The sequence below is a fragment of the Kogia breviceps genome, chromosome 15 (genome assembly GCF_026419965.1).
Source record: "Kogia breviceps isolate mKogBre1 chromosome 15, mKogBre1 haplotype 1, whole genome shotgun sequence".
Lineage (NCBI taxonomy): Eukaryota > Metazoa > Chordata > Mammalia > Artiodactyla > Physeteridae > Kogia > Kogia breviceps.
In genome coordinates, this window is record NC_081324.1 from 75,921,822 (window position 1) to 75,939,906 (window position 18,085).

Genomic DNA, 18,085 nt, shown 5'->3' on the forward strand with positions numbered 1-18,085 from the left:
TCTGAATGTGCTTTTTGCATTGTTGTGTTTTACTTTGTGATAATAATTGTTCATTAATAGGTATAGACTGAATGTTAGGGTTAGAAGATTGCGAGGTTTCAAGCGCCATCAATCGATAGGGCAGGAATTGAGTAAAATAAATGGAAAACCATTTAGGGATCTTACATTTTTCACACATGAATCAAAGTGGGGAGAGGAACCTTTACAAAGAAAAGATGTTTGAGAAATCTCAGCATCCCTAAAGGTGGGCCGTCCTGGCACGTGCCTCCCAGACATGAGGCCGTAAGAAATACCCACCACCTCCAGAAGGAACGAACAGCAAGAATCCCATGATGAGGGTTAAAGTGAGTTATTTCTTGTCATTTAAGAGACCAAGTTATTTGTCTTGCATATTATCTGACATTCTAGATGAGCCCATCCTGAGACTTTGAAAGCTCACAGTGAGTGGGCCTGGTGTAGATCTTCTCTAGGGTCTGACCTTCTGGACATGTGGTAGAAATACTCAGAGGTGACCAGAGTGACAATTCCAGTTGAAGTCGGACATTGTTCATTCCACAGGGGTCTGAACCTTAGAACGTATGGCGGGAAACCCTTGAATGACAGTTTTGGATTTGAGGGCAGATGGGACACACGTGCCATGGCTCCATCATCCACTGACTCAGGGTTGGTGACCCAGATGTGACACAACTAGACCCCTCCAGCCAATTGGGTAGAACCTAGCACTAACCGCAAGCCTCGCTAGATTGACTGTCCGCTCTGAGCTCAGGAATAAGCCCAAGTGGACCTTGATTTCAAAGACAAAGGTACTCCTTTGAATTGAAGCTGCAATGAGATGGCATCACTTCGGCCATCGCCACGCTTTAGTTACCTTGCTGCAATCTCTAGTTTTACAAGCTTCACTTGCTAAAAAAAAAAAAAAAAAAAAAAAAAAAAGTAGAAAAAGTGGCTTGATCTCATCACTCACAACAAGGGAGGCTGAGATAAAGCAAACTGAGTGAGGAAGATATGCCATCTCTGGGAAACTTATGCTTGTCGAGCAATATGCTGTGACATGCCAGACAGCTCCCCTGACACCCTTCATTTTGATGACTTCACTTGCTAGCAGACAGCCCTTAGCAGTCAGCTCCCTGGGGGGATTATTCCAGCCAGAGAACTGCCTTCGCCTAGGTTACGTGCACATTTCCTGACACTGCCCCTGCCAGAGACTAATCAATACAGGATAGAGAGGTCCGATTCTCTTGCCCTTACTTAGGACAGCTTTAAAGAATCTTCCTCTTGAAAACTGCTTGCTGGACCAAAAGAGAGGTGGACAGTTCAACTCCTCTACCTACCCAATCCTGTTTCCTTCTGGGCTTCCACAGGTATTAATCCCAAGAACACTCTGGACAGCGAGACAGATAAGAGGGAAGAAAGCATCAGGTGAGGATATGGGGAGGAGGAAGGGTAAGCTGTGACGAAGTGAGAGAGTGGCACGGACATATATACACTACCAAACTTAGGGCGGATAGCTAGTGGGAAGCAGCCGCATTGCACAGGGAGATCAGCTTGGTGCTCTGTGACCACCTAGAGGGGTGGGATAGGGAGGGTGGGAGGGAGGGAGACACAAGAGGGAAGAGATTTGGGAACATAGGTATATGTATAACTGATTCACTTTGTTGTAAAGCAGAACCTAACACACCATTGTAAAGCAACTATACTCCAATAAAGATGTTTAAAAAAAAAAAAAGAAAGCATCAGGGTCTCCACTTGAGAAAGCCTCTTTAAGACAAAGCCAGCATCTAAGAGGTTGAGCGAGAGGATCTTGGCACCTTCTGCCATAAAAGACTTCTCCGAGCAAGTACCAGGCAGCAGCCTCAGGACACCTCGGAAAGCCAGAGCAGCAATGCATCCAGGTGGTGTCTGCTACATTCAAAGCAGATCAGATCTACACACAACTGTAAGCAGGGAAGCAAGCGGGTCAGCCTCAAGATGCAATACATCCACCATGGATTTCCTTGAGTTGTTTTCCCAATTCAGTAAGCAGGGCTCCTTCTAGAAGCTTGTGTCCTGCTAACTCAAAGGCAGCTACCCAAGCTTCTCAGCAGCCTGCTGGGATACTGGTGCTAATAGCATTCTACAGGTGTGCCACCGTTGACATGGCTGTCATCTACTTTTCCCAGAGCATTTGAGCCACACTCTCCCCCCCCACCCCACACACAAAGGAATTGGGAAGGGAGGGTAACAGCCTTGCCGAATAGCTCCTGGAACATTAAGTTCTGCTTGGTGAGGTGCCAGGCACCATGAGGCAAACCAGGCTAGAGCTATATCTAGAGTGTCTTGGATACCCGTCACCACCTCATTCAGTCTCTTCCTTTCCAGCTTCCTCATTCCAGCTCTAACCCTGTTTTACCCAGAAGTTCAAGTAGCTGGTTTCTCACGGTTCTTCAGATCTCAGCTCAAGTTACTACATATAGTCATGGAGATCAGGATCAGAGGGCTTGACGCAAGACCATGGGAAGAAGGTGTCCCCACTTCTTCCCGAGTAGCAGATGCTGAGGGGGTGAGCAGACCTCACGCTCCAGTGCTGGAACTCAAGGCTGCAGGGTTTGTTCCCAGAGGAGCTAAGAAAAGTCTCAGGGTCTCACATAGCCATGTTTTGACTTGCATACTCATCTGGAGATGTGCCTAGAAACCAATCGAAGACACTTCTCCCTCAGCCTTTATGTTCTACCTCAACCGCTGGGATAAAAATCATTGCTGGCCATGTTTTAGAAGATGAATCAAGATGCTCTGACATGACCTTGCCAGGAACATCACAAGTCATCTAAGGCATTCTTCTCGAGAAGCACCCACTGACCTCCTCTTGACAGAATAAGCTTGGAATCACTGAAGGATTTCCCTTAGTCACAGGTAGGGTTATCTAGCACACATGCCGTAGCAAACAGTCTCCTGTTTTTAAGCAGATATTATTTACCCCCTTCTAAACCACAGTAAGAGGGAAATTTCATCTCTATGTCCAAGTTCTGGACCTGAAAATAACCATGTCCTCCAGTTGTATATCCGTATTTTTGTATTTAATTTACCACCATCTGCAGCATGGTCTGTACTCACCCAAATTACATTGTTCCGAAGGTCTACCTCCATATAAGCTTCGTTGCTAATATAGACCCCCCGGTGATATTGGGACACTGAGACTGGCTAAATAAATGGCGTCCATGAACATAGTACTCTGTCAAATTGAATTGGTTCAGGAGATGCTGGGAAGGTCGAGTCACATCAATCCTCTCAACATGGGTTATCAAACGCTATTGGGAAATCACATTAGTTAAGGAAACAGTCACAAAGGATCGGCTTTAATATTCTAAATACTACTTGATCAATACTTTTACCAGAACCAAAGCAATGTTGGAAGTACCATCCATTGCTGACCAGTGAGTACGAACTGCCAGGCCTAATCAACTTCCTGGAATAATGACTCCTGCTTTCTGAATAATTGCTGGGGGGAGAAACAGGTAGACCTTGAAACCATCATGGAAGTGTTTACAGTTCCATCTGGAGTGTTAGCTATACAGGTGTTTTCATAAGCACATGAATAGACAGATCCTGTCACTTAAAGATACCCAGGGTGTGTGTGGGGGGGGGCGGGCGGGGGCTGACTGCAGATTGCCTCAGGAGTTTTCATCCAGAAAGAGATCTTTGATTATTAATGCAGTTAGCAACTGTCTCGTGATAGGATCCCCTCCCCCAGAATAAATTAAGGAAGCTCAGCCATCTAGAGGCCACATGGGGGAAAGTCAAGTGGTCCAAGTCTGAGTAGTTTGGAGTTTTGGCATTCATGATAGTCAATTTCTGAGCCTCTCTGGGAAGGGAACCCTACTCCCAGGAATTTCCATGGAATTAAACATATGCACCCCTCAAGAGAAAGATCAGCTTAGACCAGGTACAGTTTAGCTACAAGGAAAGCCCCAGAGGGAGGGGTGGGACAAACATGTCTTTGGCCTTCACATTCTGCTCTCCCTGAGAGTAAAATGCAGAAAAGCAGGGAAGGCCCCCAGTGCAGAGGACCTTTGCACCAGGAAAACAGGGACTCTTTCCCGTGCATTATCACTTGCTATTTGCCCAGCGTACCTTGCTTTAGAGCCACCGTAGGAGTCACCCTGCGTGAACGCGACCTGCTCCTCTCTCCTGGCCTCAGCAACATTAAGGTCCTCATTCACATTCATCGACCCATTGGCACCAGGATTGACCAAGGACACTCTGTTGATACCACATCCCTCCACGAGCGAGCAGCTCAGGGCATCGGCTGTCTAGCAGGAGAGTCTTTGGAGAAGGGTGTGACAGCAGGTGAAGCCCAGCTTGCTTTGTAGACTTTCCACTCCAAATGGAGCCACAAGCCCCGAATTGTCCCTTTCAACAATCAAACCCTCCAGCAATAGGTTTTCTATTTTTCTTCCTATGTATGATGATAATTGCTCTGCAGGACAGATCGTATTGAAGGGAATCCTTAGAAACTTCTCTCACCAACCTGTCCCTAGACCTGGGGGCTACTCCACTGATGCTTTATATGGTCTGAAACCACAAATGTTAGTGAAGACCTCAAAGTCCCTGGCATACAGAACTGACTCCATATTTGTTTGTGGCATAGATCTGGGGGAAAATAAGATTCCAGGAGGAAAAGAATGTACTGCTAGCTTCAGCCAAGATCAGCATAAGTAAGTTGTTTGTGTGAAGTCAGGAAAAGCCTTTAAGGAAACTTTGTCAGCATGGGATGGGTAGCTTTTAATCTAGTTGGGTCCACAAACTAGTAAGGGCCAGTGGCTCTGGGACTACACTTATCTTGGAGGAGACTTAGAGGTCATGGCTACTAGCACCCAGCGGGCACACTGGCCGCAGCCCCTTCTCTCTGTAGGAGAAAGCATTTCCCTCATTCCTCACCGTCTGGATGGTAGCCGGCGGGAGCCAGAGCAGCCTAGAAGTTACTGAGCAAGAAAGCAGAGTCATCCTCTTGGTGACGCGGCCGAGGCTGAGGAAAGAGGGATGGGGAATGAATCGGGGCAGGGGACACAAATGGAGATTCTTTAGCACATTCCGAAGCTTTGGATTCTTCAGCTCCACAGTTGACCAGAGAATCATTTTGGCCTCAAAGACTAGGTCCTAGACTGAGGTGAGGTGGGGGAACATGAACACTGTTCACGGGTCTACTATACCACTGGGTACATTTCTCTTAAAGATACTTCATCCTCTAAATGGGAGGTGAGCTCTGCCTCAAGGTCAAGGGTGCTCTAGGCAGTAAGAAGTTTCAGCTGCCAGTTGGCGCTTATAGCTCATGAGAAAGAAGTAGCACCCTGGTCCCACCCTTTTGTTCCCCCAGCAGAGGACCCCGAGTTTCTAGGAGATGGAGCCACAAAATGAACCCAGTGGGTCTCTGAGTGAAGAGGTCCATACATGCCCCCTGCTGACCTTGAATGGCTACGCAGAATGGCAGGGGAACAAGAAGACACAGAAGAGCTTGTAACTGATGTATCTGGGAGAAAAATAAGTCCATAGATGGATCTGGCACCAAACTTCAGAAACAGATAGAAATCTAGAAGTAAGTACGAGTAGGAACTAAAGCTCGTTCTCTAAAAGCAAAAGATTCCAGAGAGGAGGTTCACAGTGAATCAAATTCACCAGCCCCACCAGCTGTGCAGAAAGAACCAAGTCAACACCAAGCAAGTCAAAACCAGCTCATGATAAACCTTAACTTTTCCAGCATCTAAGAAGATAAAGCACCAGAAAGCAAGGAAAGAGAGAGCCTGAGTGCCCTTTGCTCTCCCAAAGTACATGTTTTGGGGGAAAGAGTACCAGGCAACTGGCAGACCACGTGCTGCTCGCTGGGGGTGCCCTTCTCCACTGCGGGTAGCCAGGGCTACTGAGATGCCTGACGTTAAATGGGAGAGGGTGAGAAAAGGTGCCAGGCAAGGGTGCTATGACTCCCAGAAGCACCTGTTCCTCAGGTAGCCAGTCCCCCGAGAGCCGGCAGCAGGCTCGGACCCTTCCAGGCAACCTGTCCTCTCAGATCAGCCTCAGAGAGGATGCCGCCCTGATCTCTGCACCTCCTCTGGGTCTGATTGCTTTGGCATTTGAGTTTAATCCCTCCTTTGCTAAGCTGGTGCAAAACAAAAACCATGCTTGCTTTCTTCTTTAGAGATAGAGAGCCCACCCGTGCCCCCCCCGCCCCCGAGCAGCAGGGAAACAGACTTCTGCTCTCCCGGGTCAGGGAGGAGACACTTAAGGGATGGCGTGCTCCTGAGCGCCTGGCCTCCCCCTCATTCCCGAAGCCAGAGGCTGGAGCCACTGTCAGCTCTCATTAGAGGAGCCGATCGTCCTTGCTTCCATTCTTAAAATGGCAACGATGGGGTAATCACCTCCACAGGGAGTCAGAGTGGGAGGGGGCGCTCTGGCCCAAGTATTCAGGCTCATTAAGACCAGATCCAGGAGATGCTACTTGTCCCCCTGCACTGAGCAATTATAACCAGCTTTGTTCAAATCCCTCGTCATGGCCCAGAAACTAATTGATCCCGAGTCTGGAGGCTCCATCTTGGTGAATGCAGAGACACTATAAGAATAAAAATAGTAAGTGGCATGGAAAACTAAGTTTGAGTTTCCCCAAAGTGGTTTCTCTTGAAATACACCGTTCTGGGCGTGAAGCCATTCAAGGCAGATGGGCTGGTCAACCCAGGTGCAACTAGCTTGAAAAAGTTTGAGCATCTAGTTAGCTTGGTCATTTCGATAAGCTGGTTATTCAAGACCAAATATTAACATATTTCGTTAGCTGAAAGTAAACTGGTGTTTAAGGGGGTGTGGTCCCAGGACTTCCCTCCTGGCGCAGTGGTTAAGAATCCACCTGCCAAAAAAAAAAAAAAAAAAGAATCCACCTGCCAATGCAGGGGACACGGGTTCGAGTCCTGGTCCGGGAAGATGCCACATGCTGCGAAGCAGCTAAGCCCGTGGGCCACAACTACTGAGCCTGCGCCCTAGAGCCCGCGAGCCACAACTACTGAAGCCCGTGCTCCGCAACAAGAGAAGCCACCGCCATGAGAAACCCGCGCACCGCGACGAAGAGTAGCCCCCGCTCGCTGCAACTAGAGAAAGCCGGTGCGCAGCAACGAAGACTCAAACGCAGCCGAAGATAAATAAATAATTTCTTTTAAAAAATAAAGTAAAGGGTGCGGTCCCAGTAGCACAGCGGCCAGGAGAGGGGACCCAAGAAGGTAGGTAAGGAAACCGATGAGCTCATTTTCCAAGAGCGGCAGGTTCCAGAGAGGAGGTTCATGATGAACCAAATGCACGAGCCCCACCCCCTGGGCAGCCATAGTCAAGGTTCAACATGAACGTGTTTTGACTTACTTTTTCCAAGTATCTCAGGAAGCACAGTGCCTCTTATCTTCCATTCCGTCTGCAGATCACGCTAGAGAGTCACCTGGTGGGGTCACGAGTTCCATAAAACATTCCAATAGGATCACAGATGGCCTCCAAAGTGAAGTGCCTGGGAGTCTCTACAAATGATTATTTCCCTTTCAAGGGAATCCAGCCACAGGAGAATCCAAGGAAATGGGGGTCAGAGAAAGGCACGACACTGGCCAAAATGTCAGCGCTCTCCAGAAACCAAAAAGAGGCGGGTTAAAGGGGTGGGCGTACCCCAAGAGGCTAGTATAGTTGCCATGACTACTCTAGCCCCAGGGCCAGGTCAGGAGAGCCTCAGGGGGAAGAGTCTCCAACAGCAGGAAGGTTTCTCTTCCTGCCCCCACTGGGACCTTGACTCCAGGAGCCTCTGGCTTTGAAACTGAGGACCAGATCCATTCAACTATAACTTGCTTGTCTAAGTAAACTGTAACCTGCCCACACTGACCAAGCTTGCTTTAGCTGTTCTTGTGAATGACACGGCGTCCAAGCTTCGCAGAGCTTATCACAAGACCCTTTAACCGCCCCCTATAGGTAACACCTGACATGGGTCACAATAGCCACAGTTGCCCAAGTTGTTTTTCAGGAACTCGGAGCTAGTTCGCGCGCAGCTCAAACGTGTCGAGACCACCAACCATTCAACTGGGCCTGCGTGAGTGTCCAGCGGATGACCTTTTGACAGCAGAGGGCCCAGATCTCTACCTTCAATCATACTAATGCCACTTTCTGAACGTGCATCCCACGAAGAAGCACGGGGCTCAGACACACCTGAGCGAGAGATGTCCTGAGGATACAGACGCAGGTAGCTGTGTGCACTGAAGCTTCGTTTTGGACAAGCTTGAATTACCAATGGGAGGGCAACTTCTTACTTGTAAGCAATTTTCCACCTCCCTCCCTAGACATGCACTGGATACGTTCAAGGGGAAAAGACCAGACTAACAGAGCAGCCAGAGGAAGGACTTCAGAGCCAAGAGCGTCCCCAGGCTGAACCGTGTCACCCTGCAAGTAAGTGATGTTGAGGTTGTGCCAACTTGCTGTTGAGTGGCGTGTACCCTTCCTCCAGGCTAGAGACACGTCCTGATCGCCTTGGACAAGTCGGAGGAGTCACATCCCCTTAGCCCGTGACAGCTTCACGTAATCTGGGTCCAAGGTAATCAGCAATCAGCTCCCGGCATTCCCCAACCAGAGCGAAGTTCAGGACTGTCGCTGGGAATTCTGTCCATGGCCTCTTCTTTGAGGGCAGAGCTGAGGGAGAGATGGCGGAGTCAGCACCTTAGGTATCATCTTCAGCTAAAGACAAAAGATGTTGAGGGCAGGGGGAGCCAGTTATGGGAGGTGACCAGGAAAAGCACAGTAAATAAGAGTAAAGTTGTCATGCAGACTTAAGTTGTTGCCTTCTGCCTTGGTAAGAAGCTCTAGAAATAAGGTCATCCTTTTCTTCCTGGTACAGGAAGGAGACGCCCTACAGAGGGAAATTCCAAATCTCAGTGTAATCTAAGATTACAAATAAGTATCTTTTACAAAGGGCAATTTCTACTCGGTTTTCCATTTCTTCCATGTCTGCTGTTTAATTACCAGCCTAAAATCATCCTTATACCAAAGGGACATCTTAGGGTCACAAGTTGCACCCCTACGACGCCCTGTTCGTATCATCTGTGCAGGTAGGCTTCAAAATTAACTCCTCATAGCATTGCCTTATGGGGCAGACCGGGTAGTTTGGTTTTTTGGGGTTTTTTTGGCTGCACGGCATGTGGGATCTTAGTGCCCCATCCAGGGATTGAACCCGTGCCCCCTGCATTGGAAGTGCAAGAGTCTTAACCACTGGACCGCCAGGGAAGTCCCAGCCCCAGCTTTTATAAACAAGTTTGTATAAAAAAATTATATAAAAAAATACTCAGCTTACTACATGTTGGGCATGGCTCTATACACACTTTTACTTCAAGATGTTTTGAGTACTAAGGGAATGATGCTATTTTTTTTTTTTTTTTAAATCTCATCTACACCTAAGGTGGCTGAGGCACAGAGGTGTTAAGTAACTTGTCCAAAGTCACACAGCAGGTCAGTGGTCAGGCAGGATGCGCGCTCAGTCGGGACCCAGTCTAACTGCAACACTTGATCCTACCACCTCTATCATGGATGCTCAAGTAGGTCATAAATGCCAATATATGTCAAAATGCAGAAGTCTGCACTGCTTAACAATTGGAAAATCATTTTAACACTATGGATTCATTCCTTTCATGTTAAGTGCGTTTCTTAAAGCTAAGGTTCCGATTTACCCTTGTGAGGACCACCATTCAAGTTCTCGATAAAGGAGGATGCGTCCTCGCTTGCAGGGGGGAGCTTCTATGCAGCTTTGAAAGAGAAAGTTGAACTCACTTTCTAAGTAGAGATCGCTGTGGTAGGCGTGGCTGCCCGGGGGGGGGGGGGTGATGGGGGAGGCGGGTGGAGCAGGTGGTGCTGAAAGCAGCTCCCAGAAGCCCTCAATTCAACCTTGAAGCAACCCAGCATCTCTGTCACCTGAGGCCTTAAGAAGCACTTTCTATTATTAGGGTCATAAATAGGACAAGAACAGATACCAAAATGGGATCCTCCACAAGACGGATGGATATTTGTCAAACTTCTAAAAGCATCTTCCTGCCCAGACAGGGCAACAGATCAGGTGGGTTTATAGATTCCCCCGGCTCTAATGTTTCACGATAGCAATCTTGGTTGTATCAAAGTTCTTTGGGGCGAGGGAGGGGTTGCTTTCCAATTCACTGGGCAGCCATCACGCAGTGCTGCCCTATTTTACAAACCAAGAAAATTCTGGAGAAAAACAGCCCCAGGTTTCACGTTACTCAGCTAAGAAATGGAGTCTGAAGGCAGAACAGCCTCTCGGGGCCTCCTCGCTATCTGGAATCGTCATTTGCACCTTGCAACCCCAGCAGTGCCCCCGATGAACTGAGCCCTGCTGGACCCAAGTTCATTATCAGCAGGATCTACTGTATACAGTTGTTGAAAATGGATCCTGCAGATGTGGGCCAGCTGTTTGTACTTAGCCGTTAAGTGTCCTTGCAATGCTGGCAGCCTCTGACAAAAGGGATGCCTCGTAGAGAACAGTGCATCTCTCAAAGACTTCCTAAATCAGGCCCAGATGTCTACATGCAACTCACATTTCTCCGTGAAGACTTTCTCGGGAACTAGGTCTTTCACTAAGGTATATGCAGTAGAATGTGCAAGCCAGGATGCACAACTCCTAGGGGAAAGATCCTAGTAGCAGCCGGGTGCTGGGAACTAGAGAAACGCTCCTATTGTGGAAGTCAGTCCTCAAAGCTATGAAGTTGATAAGCCACCTTCGCATCTGTAAAATGGGCACGCTAGTTTGCCTGAGGGCACACGGCCGATGCCAGTACTGGTTGGTCAAGGGCTTTGGCATTCTAAACAGACTTCTATTTAGCCCCAAACATCAGTTCCTGCCTTTTCCTAGTAAGAGACTTTCCCATTGTTAGTTGCGTAGACATGATTACCCCAGACGGGGCAAGATCTTCTTGCAGCCAGGTGTGGCGACGTCCCTAAAGTTCTAGCAAATGGGATATAGGTGGAACTGGTGAGCTCAGGTTCTAGGCTATGCTCTTAAAGGAGGCACCTTCACCTTCCTACTGGCTGGAATCCCGATAGTGACTGGCGCCCCAGCAGCCACCTTGTGATTGTGAGTCTAGGAACATATGCCTTGAACAGAGTAATAAGACTGAAGGAGGGTGGGTCCCTACATCATGCCAGCCCTTAGATGGGCTGCCTCTAGATTTTAATAGAGGAAAAACCTATTTGGTTAAGCCACTGTTCTTTTAGGTTTAGCAATCATTACTAGATGAACCAAGTACAAAGTAACATACCCCCTCCCTCTCACATGCACCGGCAAAAAGCAAAGAGGACCTGCTGTGTAGGTTTCCTTTGTGCCCCTGGCCAGCCACCTTCCATGATGCCTGGTGGAGAGGCTTCCAGCAGGAGGTCACTAACGGATCTTAGCAACAGTTCTGAGCACTTGGAAAGGAGTTGAAAGGAAACAGTGTAGCCATCAAGTTTAGGTTATGGCTTAATCTCTCTCTAGCCAAGTTAGAAAAGGTCAGACTCAACTCCTGAGTTTTTATATCTTTTAGAAGCTGGTTGGGGTCTTGACAGTTCTTAATGTGCTCAAAACCAGACAGCTTTGGTGTCAAGCACTTCCATCTCGTCTAGATTTTTCCCGAGGCTCAGGGAAAGCTGTGACCTTGACTAAGGTCATCCAGCTCATGGTAGAGCCAGGCTGTCAACAGCTACACTTGACCCGTAAGGTACAGCCTGGGGCTCAAGGCGTAGCTAAGCGCAACCGCAGGCTCACCCACCCTGTTACCCACAACGTTCTCTTGTCTCCAGTGGGTCAGTCCATTCCTTCTACGTGTCCGAGTCCTACATGGGAACAACACTTTGGTGTGTACTTTGTCGGAAGTCCTTTTGTCAAGGGAGCCAAGGTTTGGGGAAAGAGGGTGTGAAATTGAGGCTCAGAAGTTTTCTTGGCTGTAGGCTCTCACTTAGGGGGACAGCATAGGGCAGAGCACTGCTTTACAAAGAACACAGCCAAGGGGATTCCCTGGCGATCCAGTGGTTATCACTCCGAGGTTCCACTGCAGGGGGCATGGGTTCGATCCCTGGTCGGGGAACTGAGATCCCGCAAGCCGCCCGATGTAGCCAAAACACACACACACACAGAGCCAAGTCAGAAGTCAAGCTCCTGGAGTTTCTGGTTCCACGTCTCCATGGTCTGAATCTAATGACAAAACTAAAGAGGTCAGGCAGCTCAGAAGGTCAAGGTGTATCAGATACGATGCCAAGGGCTCTCAAATAGGTTGTCATGAAGTCAGCATTTCCCTGGAGCCACCCGTGGCCTGTCGGGCCTGTCAGAACTTAGACCAACTTCTAATTCTAGTGGCTAACACCCAACCTCTCTCCCAAAACACAGGCGCAACCCCCACCGGCTGTGTCAGGCCTTTGAACAACCAGCTCGGATGGATGCTACTTCCCCATCTCCAGGACATCCCAGGAGGAGGAAGGTACACTGCAAACCCCAAGTGACAGAGGCAGGAACAGGTACACAAGCTATCGGGAGACGTATGCCAGGTCTGGCCCGTGTCCTGCAAAGGTAAAACGTGTCCTCGTTTTATCTTTGCAACAGTTCTATAGGAGACTGACGTTTAAAGCAGTTAAGACCTTGCCCGAGGTCACATGGCGAGTCAAACCCAGATTCAAGCTTTGACTTTTCAGAAAAAAAAAAAATGAAGAACTCTATCGAAGAGGGGGTTCAGCCCCCAGAAGGTATTCAAGACTTCAGCGTCCTCAGAAATAGGGCTATGGGAGGCTGGCATGGGGGATGGGCTGGAACACGGCCACTGGAAAAAGTCTCGGCTTCCAGGCCCTGCCCTTTCAGCCCAAGTGCCTACTTAGATTAGGCCCCGACAGGCTTCGGGGGGAAATTACAAGTAAGTGTTCAATTTCTCCTTCCACAGCAGCTCGGGGCTGGGAAATTATTTCTCCCCAGAAGCCTTTCCACACCCACAGCTGTGGCTCCTCTGACTGTCAGTGCGTTGCCAACAGGTTGGAAATGAATGTACTTCCTGCGCACGGCTGTCAGAGAGGGAGCACGTGTGCTCTCCCCGCACTCCAGCGCCGGTTCTTTCGCGGGGACCCCACCAGCAAACCTGGGAGAATGTGATCACCCAGCGGATACGCGAGGCATTGTCTAGGGTTTCTGAGGATGATGAAAGGGGAAGTGAGGGGGCCAGAAACTGGAGGGGAAGTCTGGTTGACCTCCCCTGCGCCCCTCTGCTTTATAAAGCAGGGCAGGAAGGGCTGGGAGCTGGATGCCGTGCACTGGAGGAGGGACAGCTCCGCCCAATTTGTAGCCGGCCCTCTGCCCCGAGGGTGTGCGGAGAGCTGGATAATTGCACACCTCTTGGCTAGGACTTCCTACACCATCTGAGTTTGCTTGCTTCCTTTATCACTTCCGGTCCTGCGTAAGTTGGGTCCCACAGGGTGTTAGGGGCGCGCGGGGGGGGGGGGGGGGGGGCTGAGGGGGTCTGGATGGGGCGGGCAATTCATCCCAAAGTTTACTCTTTTTGTCCAGTGATGCTTCCAACGGCTTAAGCCTTTTGAAGCGATCCAGTCAGCTGCCACTGGGCCCAGACAATAGGTCTCCTTTCCAAATCTCCCTTCCTTCTCCAGTCCAAGTCCGCTGCAAGTTTTGTTCAGTGATTGCTTGCCCAAGGAAACTCTTGCTGTCATCCTGCCGTTGAGTTTCAGGGACCAGGAAGCTCTTCTGAGTTCCCATGTCATTCTGTTCTTGACCCCCAAAGCATTTGACTATCTGCATTGATCCATCTCCCTGTAGATTGCACTTGGTGGTGGCAACTGCACAGTGGCTGCTCAGTTGCTGACGTGAGTACTGGTTACCAGGAACTGTAGACGCCTGCATTTCAGCCTGGCCAACTTTTGAGGTAGGTCGTTTTCCTGTTTACAGGTGAACCAGACCCAGAAGTTAACTCATCAAAGCATACAGATACTAGAAGGCAGAATGGAATGAGAGGTGGTCCTAGATCATAAGAGCCATCCATTCACCGTGTTCGTTTATGGGCAACTCTGTTCCGTAAAGAATCAGGCAACCGTGGAGCATCTAACAGCTAAAAGTTGCTCCCAAGACCACTTCCCGTCCATGACATTAGTGTTCTTGTGGGAAGGTTTCCCGCAGCATTTCTAACTCCAAGAATCACTCCTAGAATAGTCATTTTTGTACTCCTCCGTGGAGGCGTCGTCCTGAAAACCTGAGTTTTCATAAGGACATTGGCAACACGACTTACAAAAATAAGGGCTACAATTCACGTTTTCAGGTCTGCATTTACAGCTGAATCCGAGTACACTCACGAATCTGTTTCAGTAATGTTACCCACCCCCCTTGTTTATCCAGAGGAATATTGAACATTAAATCTTAAGGCTGGGCTTCCCTGGTGGCGCAGTGGTTGAGAATCCGCCTGCCGATGCAGGGGACACGGGTTCGTGCCCCGGTCCGGGAGGATCCCACGTGCCACGGAGCGGCTGGGCCCGTGAGCCATGGCCGCTGAGCCTGCGCGTCCGGAGCCTGTGCTCCGCAACGGGAGAGGCCACAGCAGTGAGAGGCCCGCGTACCGCAAAAAAAAAAAAAAAAAAAAAAAAAATCTTAAGGCTTAGGTAAAGCTGGTCTGAAAAATTCAGTTACGTCAATTGATTTAAGACAGCTTTAACGTTTTAGCTCGCAAAGGAGTATTTTAGAAGTGAACCTCTAGCTAATAAACGAGTTTTCTCCTCCCTCAACAGAGCAGATCTGAATCCACGGGGCTCCACTGACTTTGCTTGTGGGGAAGTATAGATTTGGCATTCTATTTACGGGCGACTTCGCTTGGGGTTAGGCTGCTGGCCCCTAAAGACTCAAGATTTCTTTAAATAAGTGACCATCAGTAGAGGCCACCGTGTTGACCCGCCTCACGGTTTTGCTTCTTCAGATGGAGTCTCCACCCTTCCAAGAGTTACGCCACGTCCCCGGAGGACAGTTTTCGCGGCCGCCTCTCCCAAGCTCCCAGCCCTCCTCCTGTCTTAGCAGCAAATCAAAGGCATCTGAAGGAGATAGGCAGAAGAGAGCGCAAAATCTGGAACTTATTTGTCCAATTCCTCTTTCTAGGCCTCAGTTTTAGGAGAAGCCAATTCTGAGTCCCCAGCTCCTGTTGGGCGGCTGATACGTTACTGACCAGGGTTGCTGGCCTTCCCCAGTCAATAGAAATTGATCAGAGGCCAGGCAAGAAATCCAGGCAAGGCGTTATCGGGGCCCCTGCTGTAGCAGGCGGGGAGCGAGAACTAACGATAGGTTCCCTTGCCTGGTCAGCTCCCTGAGGTGGGGCAAGCGTGTTCCTTACATGGGGTGAGGGGAGGGGTGTGTCCAGGGGTCGGGACGGAGGGATGGCTTAGGCAGTTTGCCCACCCGTTAAGTGGTCTTGTGTGCAGGGGGCACGCTCAGCACCCTGCTTTTCGCTCCCGACCCCCTGTTTTGTGCCGCCAGCCGCGGCGGGTCCTCAAAGTGCAGCAACAATCGACGAGAGGGGGTAGGGAACTGAACGCACCAAGGTATGGGATCAGAAGGGCACAGACAACTGATGGTTGCAAGGCAAGTTTAACAACAAAGCGTAGCCGTATAGATATACCCCTAAAGCAGGGAATTTGCTTAGTCACGCCTTATCCGCATCAGCTGGTTGATTGGCTTCTCGGCTTAGTCACGCCTTATCGGCATCAGCTGGTTGATTGGCTTCTCGGTTTCTCCCTCAAAGGCACCAATTTCCCCTCCAGGGTTGCTTTTCCTAGCTTTAGGGAACAACCAGGGACTCCCAGTAACTGAGCAGGTCCCTGGAGCGATGTGGCCAAAGGCCATCTCCTTTTTTACGTTCGTACCATAAAGTCCAGGATGCAGACCAAGGAGAGTACAGTCGGGCCCTGAGGCTTACGAGGGTCTTAATGGCGCCTTCCTCAGAGGGCAATGCTCGCCACATTCCCCCCTCTTTTATTTTTTAAAGCTTGATAATGCAATTTCAACCCATACACCTCCTGACGAAGAGCAGCAAGACGGCCAACAATAAAGCGTAATAAACAAGGTAATGCAATTAACATCAACAATACACATGACCCCACGGTAATCAATCCTGTGAGTCCATTTTGAAACCAAATGCGTTGGATTTAACCATTGAAGCTGATCCAAGAGTCCTTGAATTAATTGTTGGGGCCCGTCTTCTTGTAGATGAGCTTCTTGAATTGCTTGTATTTCCGCATTAAGTTTTTGTATGTTCAAACTAATGTGTCCATCAGTCCATACACTTATTCCAATGAATCGTTTAGGTCTTTTTTTTTTAAAGCTTCAGATAATTCTAGCCAAGCTTGTATGCTAGTACTACGATACCATGGTTCAGAAATATTTACAGGCAGCATTACATAGGAAGGTTGTTTTAACATCATAACAGAACAAGTTCCTTTCACAGGCAGAAGGCAAGTACTAAAAATACAATTCTGACAAGTTACATTATATCCTAAGGAACCAGAAGTAAACTCAATCTGTAAATCTCCTATTAGCAAGGCATATGAGGGTGTAACACAAGTAATAACCGGTTGATAAGAATAAGACAATGCAAACTTCCCCAAATCCCAATGCTTATAAAAAAACCAAACTATTATCAGTAACAGAAACTGAAGAAATTAGAATGGTACCGTTATTATAATTTAAGGTGCACCAGATTTGAGAATTCAAAATCAGATTGGGGAAAGTCAGAAGGAAAAAAGGAGGGACACTTCAAACTTGTAACAGCTTTAACTACCTTTAAACTATGGCCGGCCAGTAAAGTCCCTTGTCCTCCTACATATATTCAACACAAAAATAGTATCTTTACCAGTCTCATTCTTTCCATTTTTGTTATTGTTGCCCTGTGAAATCATTATTTCTAGAAGAGCAAGAAGATGTAAAGCTTTCTCAGCTTGGTAGGTTAATATATACAGGTCTACGAACAAAAAACACACTGCTTGGGCAAATTTTTCTTCAAAAGGTTCTATGAACTGATAAAGTTTTTCACCAATGGATATGGCTTCTGTATACTGTCGGACATGATACAGGATGACTGCCTGATTGTAATACAACATACTGTTTTCAACATCATCTAGTCCATCCATTTCTTCAACAGCCGAGTGCACCTGATTCTTCAATTGGTTAAGTGTCTGTCTTAAACTAGCTGTTGTTGTCTGGTTACTTTTGAAAAACTCAGCTACTGCCGTATTCAAAATTATTTTATAATCGTCTTTGTTTATATCTTGTAGGCAGGCAAGATGTTGCAGACAGACATCATAATTTCCAGCTATGAAAGCCTGGAAAGCACTGGTGGACAACTCCTGCTCTTGATCAGTGATCTCAGGTCGCTTCTTGGATACTTTTTGTCCCATATTTTTTTACTTCTGCCTATTGCCCCGAGTTACTATCAACTTTACTATGTGGCCACACTTTCACCCTTCACTCCGGGGATTCACCTACCGAGATTCAGATGTCCCTCTCGTCCGGTCCCTGTTCGGGCGCCACTTGCCGCCAGCCGCGGCGGGTCCTCAGAGTGCAGCAACCATCGACGAGAGGGGGTAGGGAACTGAACGCACCAAGGTATCTACATCCCCCTAAAGCAGGGAATTTGCTTAGTCACGCCTTATCGGCATCAGCTGGTTGATTGGCTTCTCGGCTTAGTCACGCCTTATCGGCATCAGCTGGTTGATTGGCTTCTCGGCTTCTCCCTCAAAGGCACCAATTTCCCCTCCAGGGTTGCTTTTCCTAGCTTTAGGGAACAACCAGGGACCCCCAGTAACTGAGCAGGTCCCTGGAGAGATGTGGCCAAAGGCCATCTCCCTTTTTACGTTCATACCATAAAGTCCAGGATGCATACCAAGGAGAGTACAATCGGGCCCTGAGGCTTATGAGGGTCTTAATGGCGCCTTCCTCAGAGGGCAATGCTCGCCACAGTTTTGGCTGCAGGCTCTTCCAAACTGGCAGTTGGGTTTTTTGGTCTCTTTGTAACTCTTGGGTCCAGAAGTTGCCCCAACTGCACATGCA